General features: G+C 45.3%; 7 non-coding genes and 2 pseudogenes across 7 annotated transcripts; all 9 read right to left on the minus strand.

The window, feature by feature from the left end:
• Positions 1–5,742: 5,742 nt before the first annotated feature.
• On the minus strand, positions 5,743–5,933 carry LOC142289159 (U2 spliceosomal RNA). The gene has a single exon (XR_012749694.1). It is a non-coding gene; the product is annotated as a U2 spliceosomal RNA (small nuclear RNA).
• A 1,117-nt stretch (positions 5,934–7,050) lies between these two features.
• Positions 7,051–7,241, minus strand: LOC142289160 (U2 spliceosomal RNA). The gene has a single exon (XR_012749695.1). It is a non-coding gene; the product is annotated as a U2 spliceosomal RNA (small nuclear RNA).
• Positions 7,242–8,358: 1,117 nt separating this feature from the next.
• LOC142289190 (U2 spliceosomal RNA) lies at positions 8,359–8,572 on the minus strand (annotated as a pseudogene).
• A 1,322-nt stretch (positions 8,573–9,894) lies between these two features.
• LOC142289161 (U2 spliceosomal RNA) lies at positions 9,895–10,085 on the minus strand. The gene has a single exon (XR_012749696.1). It is a non-coding gene; the product is annotated as a U2 spliceosomal RNA (small nuclear RNA).
• A 1,117-nt stretch (positions 10,086–11,202) lies between these two features.
• On the minus strand, positions 11,203–11,403 carry LOC142289188 (U2 spliceosomal RNA; annotated as a pseudogene).
• A 1,293-nt stretch (positions 11,404–12,696) lies between these two features.
• Positions 12,697–12,887, minus strand: LOC142289162 (U2 spliceosomal RNA). The gene has a single exon (XR_012749697.1). It is a non-coding gene; the product is annotated as a U2 spliceosomal RNA (small nuclear RNA).
• A 1,117-nt stretch (positions 12,888–14,004) lies between these two features.
• On the minus strand, positions 14,005–14,195 carry LOC142289163 (U2 spliceosomal RNA). Its single transcript, XR_012749698.1, has one exon. It is a non-coding gene; the product is annotated as a U2 spliceosomal RNA (small nuclear RNA).
• Positions 14,196–15,312: 1,117 nt separating this feature from the next.
• Positions 15,313–15,503, minus strand: LOC142289166 (U2 spliceosomal RNA). Its single transcript, XR_012749699.1, has one exon. It is a non-coding gene; the product is annotated as a U2 spliceosomal RNA (small nuclear RNA).
• A 1,117-nt stretch (positions 15,504–16,620) lies between these two features.
• Positions 16,621–16,818, minus strand: LOC142289184 (U2 spliceosomal RNA). Its single transcript, XR_012749717.1, has one exon. It is a non-coding gene; the product is annotated as a U2 spliceosomal RNA (small nuclear RNA).
• Positions 16,819–17,320: the final 502 nt, after the last annotated feature.

Raw genomic sequence — 17,320 nt, forward strand, 5'->3', positions numbered from 1 at the left:
AAATATTTCAACACACTTAATTTCATTAAAATTCCCAATCTGTGTTATTGGCTGTTTATCCTTAAAACACTTTAAAATCTTCTTGCTGTCTTTTATATCCTCTACAATTTTCCCTTTCAAATCATAAGAATTAACAATAGTTTCCAAAATAACATAACTATCTGGCATATTAAAAGCGTACGGGGAACTTAAAACCGTTTGAAACCAACCAAGACGTCTCATAAAATAACCCGTATTAAAACGAATAAAATATGACCAGTAGTTAGATTTTGAAAGGGCATTAAAACACAAAACAAAAAACCTTATATAAACAAAAGCTCTAAAATCTGGAAAATCTTTGCCACCTTTTTCTTTAGGTTTAATTACCACTTCTCTTTTTAATTTCTCCATCTTAGAATTCCAAAAAAAAGTAAAACACGCTTTGATGATCTGGTTAAAAATTCGTGTGGGAGGAGGGAAGACAAGGCTCAAATACAACAACAGAGGAAGAATGACCATTTTTATAATCAGAACCTTCCCCTCCATCGTCAGCTTTCGTAGCCTCCACATACACAGCTTTTGATTCACCTTTTGTGCAATGACCTCCCAACTTTCTTTCCCTTTATTTGTCTCATTAAAAATCACCCCTAAAATCTTCACAGACTCACATTCAGGTACTGGAATATCATTTAGTGTCATATTCCCCACATTTAGAATACCACTTTTGTTTAAATTAACCTTAAAACCGGACCCACAACAAAAATATTCTACCTGTTTCAACGCTTTCCTAATAGACAGAGCATCTTTACAAATTACCACCACATCATCCATGTAACCCGTTACCTTAGCTTCCAAACCACCTCCCCCCGGCAACGGGATACCACGGATCTGTTTATCTCTCCTTAAAGCACAAAGTAACGGTTCAAGGGCACACACAAATAATAAAGGGGACAATGGGCAACCTTGTTTAACCCCAGAGTTTAAAACCACCTCCTTCGTTTTAAAACCATTAACTAAAATTTTACTTGTACAATTGTGATAAAATGCTTTAAGAGACAATAAAAATCCTTCAGGTATTCCCATGCGTGATAAAACCTTAAATAGGAACTGATGTGACACTCTGTCAAAGGCTTTCTCGAAGTCTAAGGACAGGACCGCCAACTGACTCCCCCTTGACTTTGTGTCATCAATCACATCTTTGATTAAATTTAAGTTTTCCCACACACTCCTTCCCGGTATACCGCACACTTGATTTATATGAATTATATTCTCTATCACTTTTTTCAATCTAGTTGCACATATTTTTGCCAGTATTTTGTAATCACAATTTAAAAGAGTGATAGGTCTCCAATTTTTTAGACTAGATTTGTCTCCTATTTTATGTATGAGGGAAACCTCACCCCTCCTCCATGAGGTGGGGAGAATTTTTGTTCTAAAAACCTCACTAAAAACAGAAAACAAATCCTCTTGTAAAATGTCATAAAAGGTGGAATAAAACTCTATAGGTATGCCATCGGGTCCCGGTACTTTACCAGCCTTAAAACTCCCCACCGCGTCTGATACCTCTTCCTCACTCAGGTCCTGTATTAAAAATTCTTGTGAAACAGGGTCAAGACTGATGGAAATATCATCTAAAATACTTTCTGTAAAACAATTATCAATACTTTTTGTGTTAAAAAGCTCAGAATAATACTCATACACTTTGGCTAAAATCCCCTCTATATTTTGTTCACCTTCCATAGAGTTGATAAAAACCCGCTTTTCCACCATACATTTAAAAAAATACCTCGAACAAGTTTCATTATTTTCAATATGTTTAACCTTAGCATGAAAAATAAGCTCTTTCCCTTTTTGTTCTAGTGTGTGGTGGATTTCATTTTTTAGGTCACTAATATCTTTCTCCACATCCATATCATTATTTCTTAATTTATATAAGGTTTGTAACCTGGTAGTAAGTTGGGTATAAAATTCTCTCTTTTCCTTTACCTTCTGTGCTCCTGCCTTAATAAAAAAATCTTTTATATTTTTTTTCATTTTTTCCCACCACCTGCTGATGGGAATACGAGGGTCTCTTATTCTCTTAAAATATAAATAGAAATTAGTAAAATCAGTTAAAATTTGAGGGTCTTCTAAAAGGGAGATATTTAACTTCCAAGAACCTTTCCCTTTTTTAAAAAGATCATCATGTTTTACATGAAAGGATAATAATTTATGGTCAGAAAATGCATTAGTTAGAAGCTCACATTTAAAAGGCAGCACGGACTTTGAGCAGAAAATAAAATCAATCCTGGAGCTACAGTTAACATTACTCCATGTTACCCAGTCCTGCAATGGTAAATCTCTATTACATTCCTTAAAAACATCGTTTAATCTAAAATCCAGCACAATGTTTCTAAGCATAAAAGAGGTTTTATCATAATTTCTGCTTGTTGCGCTGGAAATTCTTTTCTCACCACCGAGAATGCAATTAAAATCACCTGCTAAAACCATCGGGGTAGAGTCATTAAGAAATAAGGGTAACATATCTAACATTTCAGCTCTTTCTTGCTTGTCTGCGGATCCATAAAAATTTAAAAATTGCCATTTGTAACCATCAATAATAGCTTGAACTAATAAAATTCTGCCAGGTAAAATCTCTTGAACAGAATCAATAAAAGCATTCCCCCTAAAAAGAATGGCGACCCCTGCTGACTTGGACCCATTTGACCCCGACCACACTGAGGGTCCATACGTCCAATCTTTCTGATACTCATGGTAATTTAAACTGTGTGATATAGAACACTCTTGTAAAAAGAATACAGTTGCAGTCAGAGTAGTAAGAAAATCAAACAACGCCACTCTTTTTGCCTGTGTTTTAAGCCCTCTCACATTTAGAGACACACCCTTAACCCCTGCCATAAGAGAAAAGAAGAAGGATAATTTAAATATTTCTAAACTCTTACCTCAGCTGGTTCAGACGTCTCCTTCAGAGTAGGATAGATCGTCGGAGATGACCGTTTGCAAGGAGTCCGTATCTGAGGACTCCCCATTGGTTAACGTCTCAGGCTGCACACCTCCCGGGACAGACTGAGTTCTCATACTAGTAATTTGCATCTGGTCAGCTGACCCGTCTCCCTGCTCCAGACACTCCATCCCATCTCCTTTAAGGGAATAGTCAGGGAGAGTCTCATCGAGCACACGCGCCTCGGGTGTAATCAGCACATTGACCGGGGTCTCCGGGATCACGGAGGCAGCCACCCCAGTCCCCATCTCCATTTCTGAAGAGGGTAGGGTAACTCCCTCCTGCTGACACGCCATTGGGTTCCCACCATCATCCGGAGGGTCCGGAGGGGGTACTACCTCAGGTTCCCTCTGAGACCCCTGCAACTTACGTCTCTTTGGTCCAGAAGTCTGGCATCTGGGAGTCATCCCGGGAGTACACGAAGACGAGGATTGGCCTTTGGCAGATACTTCTGGCCTCTCTACGGAGGCCGCCTCCGGCCTTCTGCCCTGCCGTTCCCTCCTTTCCTTCGCCATTTCATCCGACACGGGGACGCCTTCTGCAGCCTGAGTTTGTTTGCTTGGCTCATCTCCGTCTCTCTCTCCATCCTCCCTTCCCACAGGCCTGTCCGAACCAGCCGAGGGTTGGTCAGGGGCCGAGGGCTTCTCCACTCGTGATTTTCCCCAGACATTCCTGTAGGGACATTTGAAAAAAGAGTGAGTGTTTGACATACAATTAGTACATATGCTTCCTTTTGGACATTTATCAGTCTTATGATCTTTACCTCCACAAGAAACACAAGTCACATCACAATCAGAATGTCCATATTTTTTACATTTACGACAAAAGGGAGGCATACCATTAAAAAAAAGGTCGCCATTCGTATTACCTATTTTAAAACGGGCTGGAGGTAAACGTATACCTCCTGCTACCGTAGGGTCCTTAATACAAGTGACAACATACCTCCATTTACTACTCCATATGCCACATTCATTCATTACCTTCCCTTGACACACCACCTTGGAAAAAAAATTATTAAGGAATGAAGTAATCTCAGTCTCAGTCACATAAGGAGAGTAAATTTTAACAATAAGAATCTTTACATCGTCAATTTTGTGTTCTACAATAGTTATACCTTTAAGGGATGGTTTCTTTTGGAAAATCACATCCGGATCCTTAGTTTTAGTACAGAAATCTCGGTGGATACCCTCTCCTGTAAAGGTAATATCGAACACACCTCGTCGAGGGTAGTCCTGGATGGCCAAGATTTCCTGTTTACGCACTGAGAAGGTGCGTTCAAGCACCTCTCCCACGACATATCTTAGGCCACGACCATCACTCCCTCCTTTATCGAAGTATACCCGTACCGTATGCTTTAGGCGAGCATAGGTGGGAATATCGCCAGGATCCGCATCCATGGCAACGGGGGATTTTCCGCAACAAAATACTCACTGGAAAATCCAAAGATAATCCAGCTGAGCGATCGCAACTCGTTGTCTGGGGACTAAGCCCACCTCCCAAAAGCAGCAGAGGATTGGATCCCACTACAAGAGTGGGACCCGCACCTAAGGCCAAAAGGCGGGGTACCCCAGACACCTAATGTGCTACAACCAGATGCTAGCAGGATTACCAACACCAGATCGCAGCCAAAAGGCCGAGAAGCGATAACCAGAATTGGTTTGGGCCTCGAGTGGCACCCTGGCCTATGCCGGACACATCTTAGGGAGAGAGAGCGAGAGGGAGACAAACCCACGCCTACACAAGACATTTTGTCACCCAAGCCAACCCTTGAAAAGGCTGCTTTGCAGAGCAAAAACAAGAAGAATGGTGCGTTTTGCAGCCGCCGCCCACTGCAATGAATCTGAATAACTCCTCCTTTAGGGCGCAAGCAACTCCCCTCCCCCTTGCAGTCTTTCCAATTCACGATACAAAAAGACGGACAGGACAGGTTGCCTGACTTTCCGTCACTGCCACCCTTTGCCATCCTTACCCGTAGAAAGCCCTTTCATCATCCCCAAACCCTAATCTTTTCCCTTTCCTTCCCAGCCCCCAAACCCTGCCCTCTGTACCTTTCTCACCACCCGCTTCCCTTCTCCTGTCATCCCCCTACCACCCGGGAAAAAAAGAGATTGCCCCCTCCTTCCACTAGCCCACCCTCCCACCCAAAGAACAACTTCTTCTGCGCAGCTTGTTTTCTAGGCAGCAGCGCTATTGTGATGTCATCGGGGGGCATTGTGACAAGCCGCCAGTGTTCCGTCTCTTCATGTTGTGCACTGTTCAAACCGAAAATACATCAACAGGCAGGCTACAGAAAAGCTTACTAACAAAGGTTAGAGAGGGGCTTTCTCAGAGGGCTTTTTACAGTTTGTCTATTCCCAATTAGCCGGTTTAGTATACTTAATGAAAGTACTAATTCTTTCATAGGCCGCCCATTCTTAGTATTTGACGTTCAGGTAACAACAGGTAACTTTATTTGGAGTGGAAGCAGAGAGATAACACCAGATGCCAATTGTAGATCCTCTCACACCTGTGGTCACTGCAGCATCTGACTCCACTTTGTCCAAAAGGGATCTATTCCATTCAATTACACATGATCTAGATTAGACTGACAACAAGATACTGCACGGGACATAGCAGAGTTGGTGAAGTTGAGTGGTGATGAGTTTGCTATTTGGATGAATAAAGCAAGTAAAAAGTGTGTTAGATAAAAATTCATTTCAATTCGCTAATCGGGCTAATATGAATCAGGTGAATCGAGTTCTGCTTTTGGAAACTGGGTTAAGAAGGGGTGCACCGTTCCTGGAGGTACTGCAATACCAGGTCAATGCGTGGAGTGGACAGAGCAAGCTCTTTTTCCATCTCCCTGTTCTAAAAATCCATTTAATATATGGTCCCCAGATAGGGGACGTATCAGATATTAAACTGATAAGAACAGATACTACACTTGATCTTAGCCAAAAGGCCGAGAAGCGATAACCAGAATTGGTTTGGGCCTCGAGTGGCACCCTGGCCTATGCCGGACACATCTTAGGGAGAGAGAGCGAGAGGGAGACAAACCCACGCCTACACAAGACATTTTGTCACCCAAGCCAACCCTTGAAAAGGCTGCTTTGCAGAGCAAAAACAAGAAGAATGGTGCGTTTTGCAGCCGCCGCCCACTGCAATGAATCTGAATAACTCCTCCTTTAGGGCGCAAGCAACTCCCCTCCCCCTTGCAGTCTTTCCAATTCACGATACAAAAAGACGGACAGGACAGGTTGCCTGACTTTCCGTCACTGCCACCCTTTGCCATCCTTACCCGTAGAAAGCCCTTTCATCATCCCCAAACCCTAATCTTTTCCCTTTCCTTCCCAGCCCCCAAACCCTGCCCTCTGTACCTTTCTCACCACCCGCTTCCCTTCTCCTGTCATCCCCCTACCACCCGGGAAAAAAAGAGATTGCCCCCTCCTTCCACTAGCCCACCCTCCCACCCAAAGAACAACTTCTTCTGCGCAGCTTGTTTTCTAGGCAGCAGCGCTATTGTGATGTCATCGGGGGGCATTGTGACAAGCCGCCAGTGTTCCGTCTCTTCATGTTGTGCACTGTTCAAACCGAAAATACATCAACAGGCAGGCTACAGAAAAGCTTACTAACAAAGGTTAGAGAGGGGCTTTCTCAGAGGGCTTTTTACAGTTTGTCTATTCCCAATTAGCCGGTTTAGTATACTTAATGAAAGTACTAATTCTTTCATAGGCCGCCCATTCTTAGTATTTGACGTTCAGGTAACAACAGGTAACTTTATTTGGAGTGGAAGCAGAGAGATAACACCAGATGCCAATTGTAGATCCTCTCACACCTGTGGTCACTGCAGCATCTGACTCCACTTTGTCCAAAAGGGATCTATTCCATTCAATTACACATGATCTAGATTAGACTGACAACAAGATACTGCACGGGACATAGCAGAGTTGGTGAAGTTGAGTGGTGATGAGTTTGCTATTTGGATGAATAAAGCAAGTAAAAAGTGTGTTAGATAAAAATTCATTTCAATTCGCTAATCGGGCTAATATGAATCAGGTGAATCGAGTTCTGCTTTTGGAAACTGGGTTAAGAAGGGGTGCACCGTTCCTGGAGGTACTGCAATACCAGGTCAATGCGTGGAGTGGACAGAGCAAGCTCTTTTTCCATCTCCCTGTTCTAAAAATCCATTTAATATATGGTCCCCAGATAGGGGACGTATCAGATATTAAACTGATAAGAACAGATACTACACTTGATCTTAGCCAAAAGGCCGAGAAGCGATAACCAGAATTGGTTTGGGCCTCGAGTGGCACCCTGGCCTATGCCGGACACATCTTAGGGAGAGAGAGCGAGAGGGAGACAAACCCACGCCTACACAAGACATTTTGTCACCCAAGCCAACCCTTGAAAAGGCTGCTTTGCAGAGCAAAAACAAGAAGAATGGTGCGTTTTGCAGCCGCCGCCCACTGCAATGAATCTGAATAACTCCTCCTTTAGGGCACAAGCAACTCCCCTCCCCCTTGCAGTCTTTCCAATTCACGATACAAAAAGACGGACAGGACAGGTTGCCTGACTTTCCGTCACTGCCACCCTTTGCCATCCTTACCCGTAGAAAGCCCTTTCATCATCCCCAAACCCTAATCTTTTCCCTTTCCTTCCCAGCCCCCAAACCCTGCCCTCTGTACCTTTCTCACCACCCGCTTCCCTTCTCCTGTCATCCCCCTACCACCCGGGAAAAAAAGAGATTGCCCCCTCCTTCCACTAGCCCACCCTCCCACCCAAAGAACAACTTCTTCTGCGCAGCTTGTTTTCTAGGCAGCAGCGCTATTGTGATGTCATCGGGGGGCATTGTGACAAGCCGCCAGTGTTCCGTCTCTTCATGTTGTGCACTGTTCAAACCGAAAATACATCAACAGGCAGGCTACAGAAAAGCTTACTAACAAAGGTTAGAGAGGGGCTTTCTCAGAGGGCTTTTTACAGTTTGTCTATTCCCAATTAGCTGGTTTAGTATACTTAATGAAAGTACTAATTCTTTCATAGGCCGCCCATTCTTAGTATTTGACGTTCAGGTAACAACAGGTAACTTTATTTGGAGTGGAAGCAGAGAGATAACACCAGATGCCAATTGTAGATCCTCCCACACCTGTGGTCACTGCAGCATCTGACTCCACTTTGTCCAAAAGGGATCTATTCCATTCAATTACACATGATCTAGATTAGACTGACAACAAGATACTGCACGGGACATAGCAGAGTTGGTGAAGTTGAGTGGTGATGAGTTTGCTATTTGGATGAATAAAGCAAGTAAAAAGTGTGTTAGATAAAAATTCATTTCAATTCGCTAATCGGGCTAATATGAATCAGGTGAATCGAGTTCTGCTTTTGGAAACTGGGTTAAGAAGGGGTGCACCGTTCCTGGAGGTACTGCAATACCAGGTCAATGCGTGGAGTGGACAGAGCAAGCTCTTTTTCCATCTCCCTGTTCTAAAAATCCATTTAATATATGGTCCCCAGATAGGGGACGTATCAGATATTAAACTGATAAGAACAGATTTTTTTTTTTTTTTTTTTTTTTTTTTTTTTAGATTTCATCCGCAAATTTCAGAAAACGGTCATCGGCCACCACACAAAAGCGCAGTGCCGCAGGTGATCGCCTCCCGAGCCCAGGAACCACCAGCCATAAGGGGACGTAAGCACCAAACGGCGCAACAATCCCCGAGGCCGGCGGTTGTGCAAGCCCGGGCCCCTCCCAGCCAAGACCAAGGCAAACCCAATGAAGGGACTACACTTGATCTTAGCCAAAAGGCCGAGAAGCGATAACCAGAATTGGTTTGGGCCTCGAGTGGCACCCTGGCCTATGCCGGACACATCTTAGGGAGAGAGAGCGAGAGGGAGACAAACCCACGCCTACACAAGACATTTTGTCACCCAAGCCAACCCTTGAAAAGGCTGCTTTGCAGAGCAAAAACAAGAAGAATGGTGCGTTTTGCAGCCGCCGCCCACTGCAATGAATCTGAATAACTCCTCCTTTAGGGCGCAAGCAACTCCCCTCCCCCTTGCAGTCTTTCCAATTCACGATACAAAAAGACGGACAGGACAGGTTGCCTGACTTTCCGTCACTGCCACCCTTTGCCATCCTTACCCGTAGAAAGCCCTTTCATCATCCCCAAACCCTAATCTTTTCCCTTTCCTTCCCAGCCCCCAAACCCTGCCCTCTGTACCTTTCTCACCACCCGCTTCCCTTCTCCTGTCATCCCCCTACCACCCGGGAAAAAAAGAGATTGCCCCCTCCTTCCACTAGCCCACCCTCCCACCCAAAGAACAACTTCTTCTGCGCAGCTTGTTTTCTAGGCAGCAGCGCTATTGTGATGTCATCGGGGGGCATTGTGACAAGCCGCCAGTGTTCCGTCTCTTCATGTTGTGCACTGTTCAAACCGAAAATACATCAACAGGCAGGCTACAGAAAAGCTTACTAACAAAGGTTAGAGAGGGGCTTTCTCAGAGGGCTTTTTACAGTTTGTCTATTCCCAATTAGCCGGTTTAGTATACTTAATGAAAGTACTAATTCTTTCATAGGCCGCCCATTCTTAGTATTTGACGTTCAGGTAACAACAGGTAACTTTATTTGGAGTGGAAGCAGAGAGATAACACCAGATGCCAATTGTAGATCCTCTCACACCTGTGGTCACTGCAGCATCTGACTCCACTTTGTCCAAAAGGGATCTATTCCATTCAATTACACATGATCTAGATTAGACTGACAACAAGATACTGCACGGGACATAGCAGAGTTGGTGAAGTTGAGTGGTGATGAGTTTGCTATTTGGATGAATAAAGCAAGTAAAAAGTGTGTTAGATAAAAATTCATTTCAATTCGCTAATCGGGCTAATATGAATCAGGTGAATCGAGTTCTGCTTTTGGAAACTGGGTTAAGAAGGGGTGCACCGTTCCTGGAGGTACTGCAATACCAGGTCAATGCGTGGAGTGGACAGAGCAAGCTCTTTTTCCATCTCCCTGTTCTAAAAATCCATTTAATATATGGTCCCCAGATAGGGGACGTATCAGATATTAAACTGATAAGAACAGATACTACACTTGATCTTAGCCAAAAGGCCGAGAAGCGATAACCAGAATTGGTTTGGGCCTCGAGTGGCACCCTGGCCTATGCCGGACACATCTTAGGGAGAGAGAGCGAGAGGGAGACAAACCCACGCCTACACAAGACATTTTGTCACCCAAGCCAACCCTTGAAAAGGCTGCTTTGCAGAGCAAAAACAAGAAGAATGGTGCGTTTTGCAGCCGCCGCCCACTGCAATGAATCTGAATAACTCCTCCTTTAGGGCGCAAGCAACTCCCCTCCCCCTTGCAGTCTTTCCAATTCACGATACAAAAAGACGGACAGGACAGGTTGCCTGACTTTCCGTCACTGCCACCCTTTGCCATCCTTACCCGTAGAAAGCCCTTTCATCATCCCCAAACCCTAATCTTTTCCCTTTCCTTCCCAGCCCCCAAACCCTGCCCTCTGTACCTTTCTCACCACCCGCTTCCCTTCTCCTGTCATCCCCCTACCACCCGGGAAAAAAAGAGATTGCCCCCTCCTTCCACTAGCCCACCCTCCCACCCAAAGAACAACTTCTTCTGCGCAGCTTGTTTTCTAGGCAGCAGCGCTATTGTGATGTCATCGGGGGGCATTGTGACAAGCCGCCAGTGTTCCGTCTCTTCATGTTGTGCACTGTTCAAACCGAAAATACATCAACAGGCAGGCTACAGAAAAGCTTACTAACAAAGGTTAGAGAGGGGCTTTCTCAGAGGGCTTTTTACAGTTTGTCTATTCCCAATTAGCCGGTTTAGTATACTTAATGAAAGTACTAATTCTTTCATAGGCCGCCCATTCTTAGTATTTGACGTTCAGGTAACAACAGGTAACTTTATTTGGAGTGGAAGCAGAGAGATAACACCAGATGCCAATTGTAGATCCTCTCACACCTGTGGTCACTGCAGCATCTGACTCCACTTTGTCCAAAAGGGATCTATTCCATTCAATTACACATGATCTAGATTAGACTGACAACAAGATACTGCACGGGACATAGCAGAGTTGGTGAAGTTGAGTGGTGATGAGTTTGCTATTTGGATGAATAAAGCAAGTAAAAAGTGTGTTAGATAAAAATTCATTTCAATTCGCTAATCGGGCTAATATGAATCAGGTGAATCGAGTTCTGCTTTTGGAAACTGGGTTAAGAAGGGGTGCACCGTTCCTGGAGGTACTGCAATACCAGGTCAATGCGTGGAGTGGACAGAGCAAGCTCTTTTTCCATCTCCCTGTTCTAAAAATCCATTTAATATATGGTCCCCAGATAGGGGACGTATCAGATATTAAACTGATAAGAACAGATTTTTTTTTTTTTTTTTTTTTTTTTTGAAGGATGAGTTTGAAAATAATAAAGTGACCGCCTCTCGTTGCCCAGGTAACTGTCCGTCACAAGAGGGCTATGACATCCTACGATGCACACTCCCCCAAGGCCAGCAGTTGTGCAATACCCTGGCACCTTTCAGCACCAACCAAGGTAGTACCCTCCCAAACTACACTTGATCTTAGCCAAAAGGCCGAGAAGCGATAACCAGAATTGGTTTGGGCCTCGAGTGGCACCCTGGCCTATGCCGGACACATCTTAGGGAGAGAGAGCGAGAGGGAGACAAACCCACGCCTACACAAGACATTTTGTCACCCAAGCCAACCCTTGAAAAGGCTGCTTTGCAGAGCAAAAACAAGAAGAATGGTGCGTTTTGCAGCCGCCGCCCACTGCAATGAATCTGAATAACTCCTCCTTTAGGGCGCAAGCAACTCCCCTCCCCCTTGCAGTCTTTCCAATTCACGATACAAAAAGACGGACAGGACAGGTTGCCTGACTTTCCGTCACTGCCACCCTTTGCCATCCTTACCCGTAGAAAGCCCTTTCATCATCCCCAAACCCTAATCTTTTCCCTTTCCTTCCCAGCCCCCAAACCCTGCCCTCTGTACCTTTCTCACCACCCGCTTCCCTTCTCCTGTCATCCCCCTACCACCCGGGAAAAAAAGAGATTGCCCCCTCCTTCCACTAGCCCACCCTCCCACCCAAAGAACAACTTCTTCTGCGCAGCTTGTTTTCTAGGCAGCAGCGCTATTGTGATGTCATCGGGGGGCATTGTGACAAGCCGCCAGTGTTCCGTCTCTTCATGTTGTGCACTGTTCAAACCGAAAATACATCAACAGGCAGGCTACAGAAAAGCTTACTAACAAAGGTTAGAGAGGGGCTTTCTCAGAGGGCTTTTTACAGTTTGTCTATTCCCAATTAGCCGGTTTAGTATACTTAATGAAAGTACTAATTCTTTCATAGGCCGCCCATTCTTAGTATTTGACGTTCAGGTAACAACAGGTAACTTTATTTGGAGTGGAAGCAGAGAGATAACACCAGATGCCAATTGTAGATCCTCTCACACCTGTGGTCACTGCAGCATCTGACTCCACTTTGTCCAAAAGGGATCTATTCCATTCAATTACACATGATCTAGATTAGACTGACAACAAGATACTGCACGGGACATAGCAGAGTTGGTGAAGTTGAGTGGTGATGAGTTTGCTATTTGGATGAATAAAGCAAGTAAAAAGTGTGTTAGATAAAAATTCATTTCAATTCGCTAATCGGGCTAATATGAATCAGGTGAATCGAGTTCTGCTTTTGGAAACTGGGTTAAGAAGGGGTGCACCGTTCCTGGAGGTACTGCAATACCAGGTCAATGCGTGGAGTGGACAGAGCAAGCTCTTTTTCCATCTCCCTGTTCTAAAAATCCATTTAATATATGGTCCCCAGATAGGGGACGTATCAGATATTAAACTGATAAGAACAGATACTACACTTGATCTTAGCCAAAAGGCCGAGAAGCGATAACCAGAATTGGTTTGGGCCTCGAGTGGCACCCTGGCCTATGCCGGACACATCTTAGGGAGAGAGAGCGAGAGGGAGACAAACCCACGCCTACACAAGACATTTTGTCACCCAAGCCAACCCTTGAAAAGGCTGCTTTGCAGAGCAAAAACAAGAAGAATGGTGCGTTTTGCAGCCGCCGCCCACTGCAATGAATCTGAATAACTCCTCCTTTAGGGCGCAAGCAACTCCCCTCCCCCTTGCAGTCTTTCCAATTCACGATACAAAAAGACGGACAGGACAGGTTGCCTGACTTTCCGTCACTGCCACCCTTTGCCATCCTTACCCGTAGAAAGCCCTTTCATCATCCCCAAACCCTAATCTTTTCCCTTTCCTTCCCAGCCCCCAAACCCTGCCCTCTGTACCTTTCTCACCACCCGCTTCCCTTCTCCTGTCATCCCCCTACCACCCGGGAAAAAAAGAGATTGCCCCCTCCTTCCACTAGCCCACCCTCCCACCCAAAGAACAACTTCTTCTGCGCAGCTTGTTTTCTAGGCAGCAGCGCTATTGTGATGTCATCGGGGGGCATTGTGACAAGCCGCCAGTGTTCCGTCTCTTCATGTTGTGCACTGTTCAAACCGAAAATACATCAACAGGCAGGCTACAGAAAAGCTTACTAACAAAGGTTAGAGAGGGGCTTTCTCAGAGGGCTTTTTACAGTTTGTCTATTCCCAATTAGCCGGTTTAGTATACTTAATGAAAGTACTAATTCTTTCATAGGCCGCCCATTCTTAGTATTTGACGTTCAGGTAACAACAGGTAACTTTATTTGGAGTGGAAGCAGAGAGATAACACCAGATGCCAATTGTAGATCCTCTCACACCTGTGGTCACTGCAGCATCTGACTCCACTTTGTCCAAAAGGGATCTATTCCATTCAATTACACATGATCTAGATTAGACTGACAACAAGATACTGCACGGGACATAGCAGAGTTGGTGAAGTTGAGTGGTGATGAGTTTGCTATTTGGATGAATAAAGCAAGTAAAAAGTGTGTTAGATAAAAATTCATTTCAATTCGCTAATCGGGCTAATATGAATCAGGTGAATCGAGTTCTGCTTTTGGAAACTGGGTTAAGAAGGGGTGCACCGTTCCTGGAGGTACTGCAATACCAGGTCAATGCGTGGAGTGGACAGAGCAAGCTCTTTTTCCATCTCCCTGTTCTAAAAATCCATTTAATATATGGTCCCCAGATAGGGGACGTATCAGATATTAAACTGATAAGAACAGATACTACACTTGATCTTAGCCAAAAGGCCGAGAAGCGATAACCAGAATTGGTTTGGGCCTCGAGTGGCACCCTGGCCTATGCCGGACACATCTTAGGGAGAGAGAGCGAGAGGGAGACAAACCCACGCCTACACAAGACATTTTGTCACCCAAGCCAACCCTTGAAAAGGCTGCTTTGCAGAGCAAAAACAAGAAGAATGGTGCGTTTTGCAGCCGCCGCCCACTGCAATGAATCTGAATAACTCCTCCTTTAGGGCGCAAGCAACTCCCCTCCCCCTTGCAGTCTTTCCAATTCACGATACAAAAAGACGGACAGGACAGGTTGCCTGACTTTCCGTCACTGCCACCCTTTGCCATCCTTACCCGTAGAAAGCCCTTTCATCATCCCCAAACCCTAATCTTTTCCCTTTCCTTCCCAGCCCCCAAACCCTGCCCTCTGTACCTTTCTCACCACCCGCTTCCCTTCTCCTGTCATCCCCCTACCACCCGGGAAAAAAAGAGATTGCCCCCTCCTTCCACTAGCCCACCCTCCCACCCAAAGAACAACTTCTTCTGCGCAGCTTGTTTTCTAGGCAGCAGCGCTATTGTGATGTCATCGGGGGGCATTGTGACAAGCCGCCAGTGTTCCGTCTCTTCATGTTGTGCACTGTTCAAACCGAAAATACATCAACAGGCAGGCTACAGAAAAGCTTACTAACAAAGGTTAGAGAGGGGCTTTCTCAGAGGGCTTTTTACAGTTTGTCTATTCCCAATTAGCCGGTTTAGTATACTTAATGAAAGTACTAATTCTTTCATAGGCCGCCCATTCTTAGTATTTGACGTTCAGGTAACAACAGGTAACTTTATTTGGAGTGGAAGCAGAGAGATAACACCAGATGCCAATTGTAGATCCTCTCACACCTGTGGTCACTGCAGCATCTGACTCCACTTTGTCCAAAAGGGATCTATTCCATTCAATTACACATGATCTAGATTAGACTGACAACAAGATACTGCACGGGACATAGCAGAGTTGGTGAAGTTGAGTGGTGATGAGTTTGCTATTTGGATGAATAAAGCAAGTAAAAAGTGTGTTAGATAAAAATTCATTTCAATTCGCTAATCGGGCTAATATGAATCAGGTGAATCGAGTTCTGCTTTTGGAAACTGGGTTAAGAAGGGGTGCACCGTTCCTGGAGGTACTGCAATACCAGGTCAATGCGTGGAGTGGACAGAGCAAGCTCTTTTTCCATCTCCCTGTTCTAAAAATCCATTTAATATATGGTCCCCAGATAGGGGACGTATCAGATATTAAACTGATAAGAACAGATACTACACTTGATCTTAGCCAAAAGGCCGAGAAGCGATAACCAGAATTGGTTTGGGCCTCGAGTGGCACCCTGGCCTATGCCGGACACATCTTAGGGAGAGAGAGCGAGAGGGAGACAAACCCACGCCTACACAAGACATTTTGTCACCCAAGCCAACCCTTGAAAAGGCTGCTTTGCAGAGCAAAAACAAGAAGAATGGTGCGTTTTGCAGCCGCCGCCCACTGCAATGAATCTGAATAACTCCTCCTTTAGGGCGCAAGCAACTCCCCTCCCCCTTGCAGTCTTTCCAATTCACGATACAAAAAGACGGACAGGACAGGTTGCCTGACTTTCCGTCACTGCCACCCTTTGCCATCCTTACCCGTAGAAAGCCCTTTCATCATCCCCAAACCCTAATCTTTTCCCTTTCCTTCCCAGCCCCCAAACCCTGCCCTCTGTACCTTTCTCACCACCCGCTTCCCTTCTCCTGTCATCCCCCTACCACCCGGGAAAAAAAGAGATTGCCCCCTCCTTCCACTAGCCCACCCTCCCACCCAAAGAACAACTTCTTCTGCGCAGCTTGTTTTCTAGGCAGCAGCGCTATTGTGATGTCATCGGGGGGCATTGTGACAAGCCGCCAGTGTTCCGTCTCTTCATGTTGTGCACTGTTCAAACCGAAAATACATCAACAGGCAGGCTACAGAAAAGCTTACTAACAAAGGTTAGAGAGGGGCTTTCTCAGAGGGCTTTTTACAGTTTGTCTATTCCCAATTAGCCGGTTTAGTATACTTAATGAAAGTACTAATTCTTTCATAGGCCGCCCATTCTTAGTATTTGACGTTCAGGTAACAACAGGTAACTTTATTTGGAGTGGAAGCAGAGAGATAACACCAGATGCCAATTGTAGATCCTCTCACACCTGTGGTCACTGCAGCATCTGACTCCACTTTGTCCAAAAGGGATCTATTCCATTCAATTACACATGATCTAGATTAGACTGACAACAAGATACTGCACGGGACATAGCAGAGTTGGTGAAGTTGAGTGGTGATGAGTTTGCTATTTGGATGAATAAAGCAAGTAAAAAGTGTGTTAGATAAAAATTCATTTCAATTCGCTAATCGGGCTAATATGAATCAGGTGAATCGAGTTCTGCTTTTGGAAACTGGGTTAAGAAGGGGTGCACCGTTCCTGGAGGTACTGCAATACCAGGTCAATGCGTGGAGTGGACAGAGCAAGCTCTTTTTCCATCTCCCTGTTCTAAAAATCCATTTAATATATGGTCCCCAGATAGGGGACGTATCAGATATTAAACTGATAAGAACAGATTTTTTGATTTAATGAAGCTTTCCAAAGCACCGCAAAAAATGCATGACCGAAGTCACACCAAAAACAGTGCAAAGGCTAGGATTCGTGTGGACCCCTCCGTGAGGAGAGGGTCCCCAAAAATCAACCCCGTCCCTCCGAGCCAGAAGGCCACAGCAAGGGTCAGGGATCTTCGGTGCTCCCCCAAGCCGAAGCCTGGTTGAGCCTTGTCGTTGCTCCCAGCGTCCACCCAGGCATCTTACCCAAGTGGAGTAGAGAGCTACTAGTTGTTGGTTTCGCAGCCGAAACTGCCCGGACCGTCAACCGGTGTTGGTTTCTCAGCCCAAGGCTAACCGGACCTCCAACCGGGTGTTGGTTTCTCAGCCGAAGCTGACCCGGACCTCCAACCGGGTGTTGGTTTCTCAGCCGAAGCTGACCCGGACCTCCAACCGGGTGTTGGTTTCTCAGCCCAAAGCTGAACGGACCTCCGACCATGATTATAAAAATTTCCCTTCCTAGCCAGAAGGCCGGGATAGAGCAATATGCTCAGAAAGTATGAAAGGGCAAGGT

The sequence above is a fragment of the Anomaloglossus baeobatrachus genome, unplaced genomic scaffold (assembly GCF_048569485.1).
Source record: "Anomaloglossus baeobatrachus isolate aAnoBae1 unplaced genomic scaffold, aAnoBae1.hap1 Scaffold_906, whole genome shotgun sequence".
Lineage (NCBI taxonomy): Eukaryota > Metazoa > Chordata > Amphibia > Anura > Aromobatidae > Anomaloglossus > Anomaloglossus baeobatrachus.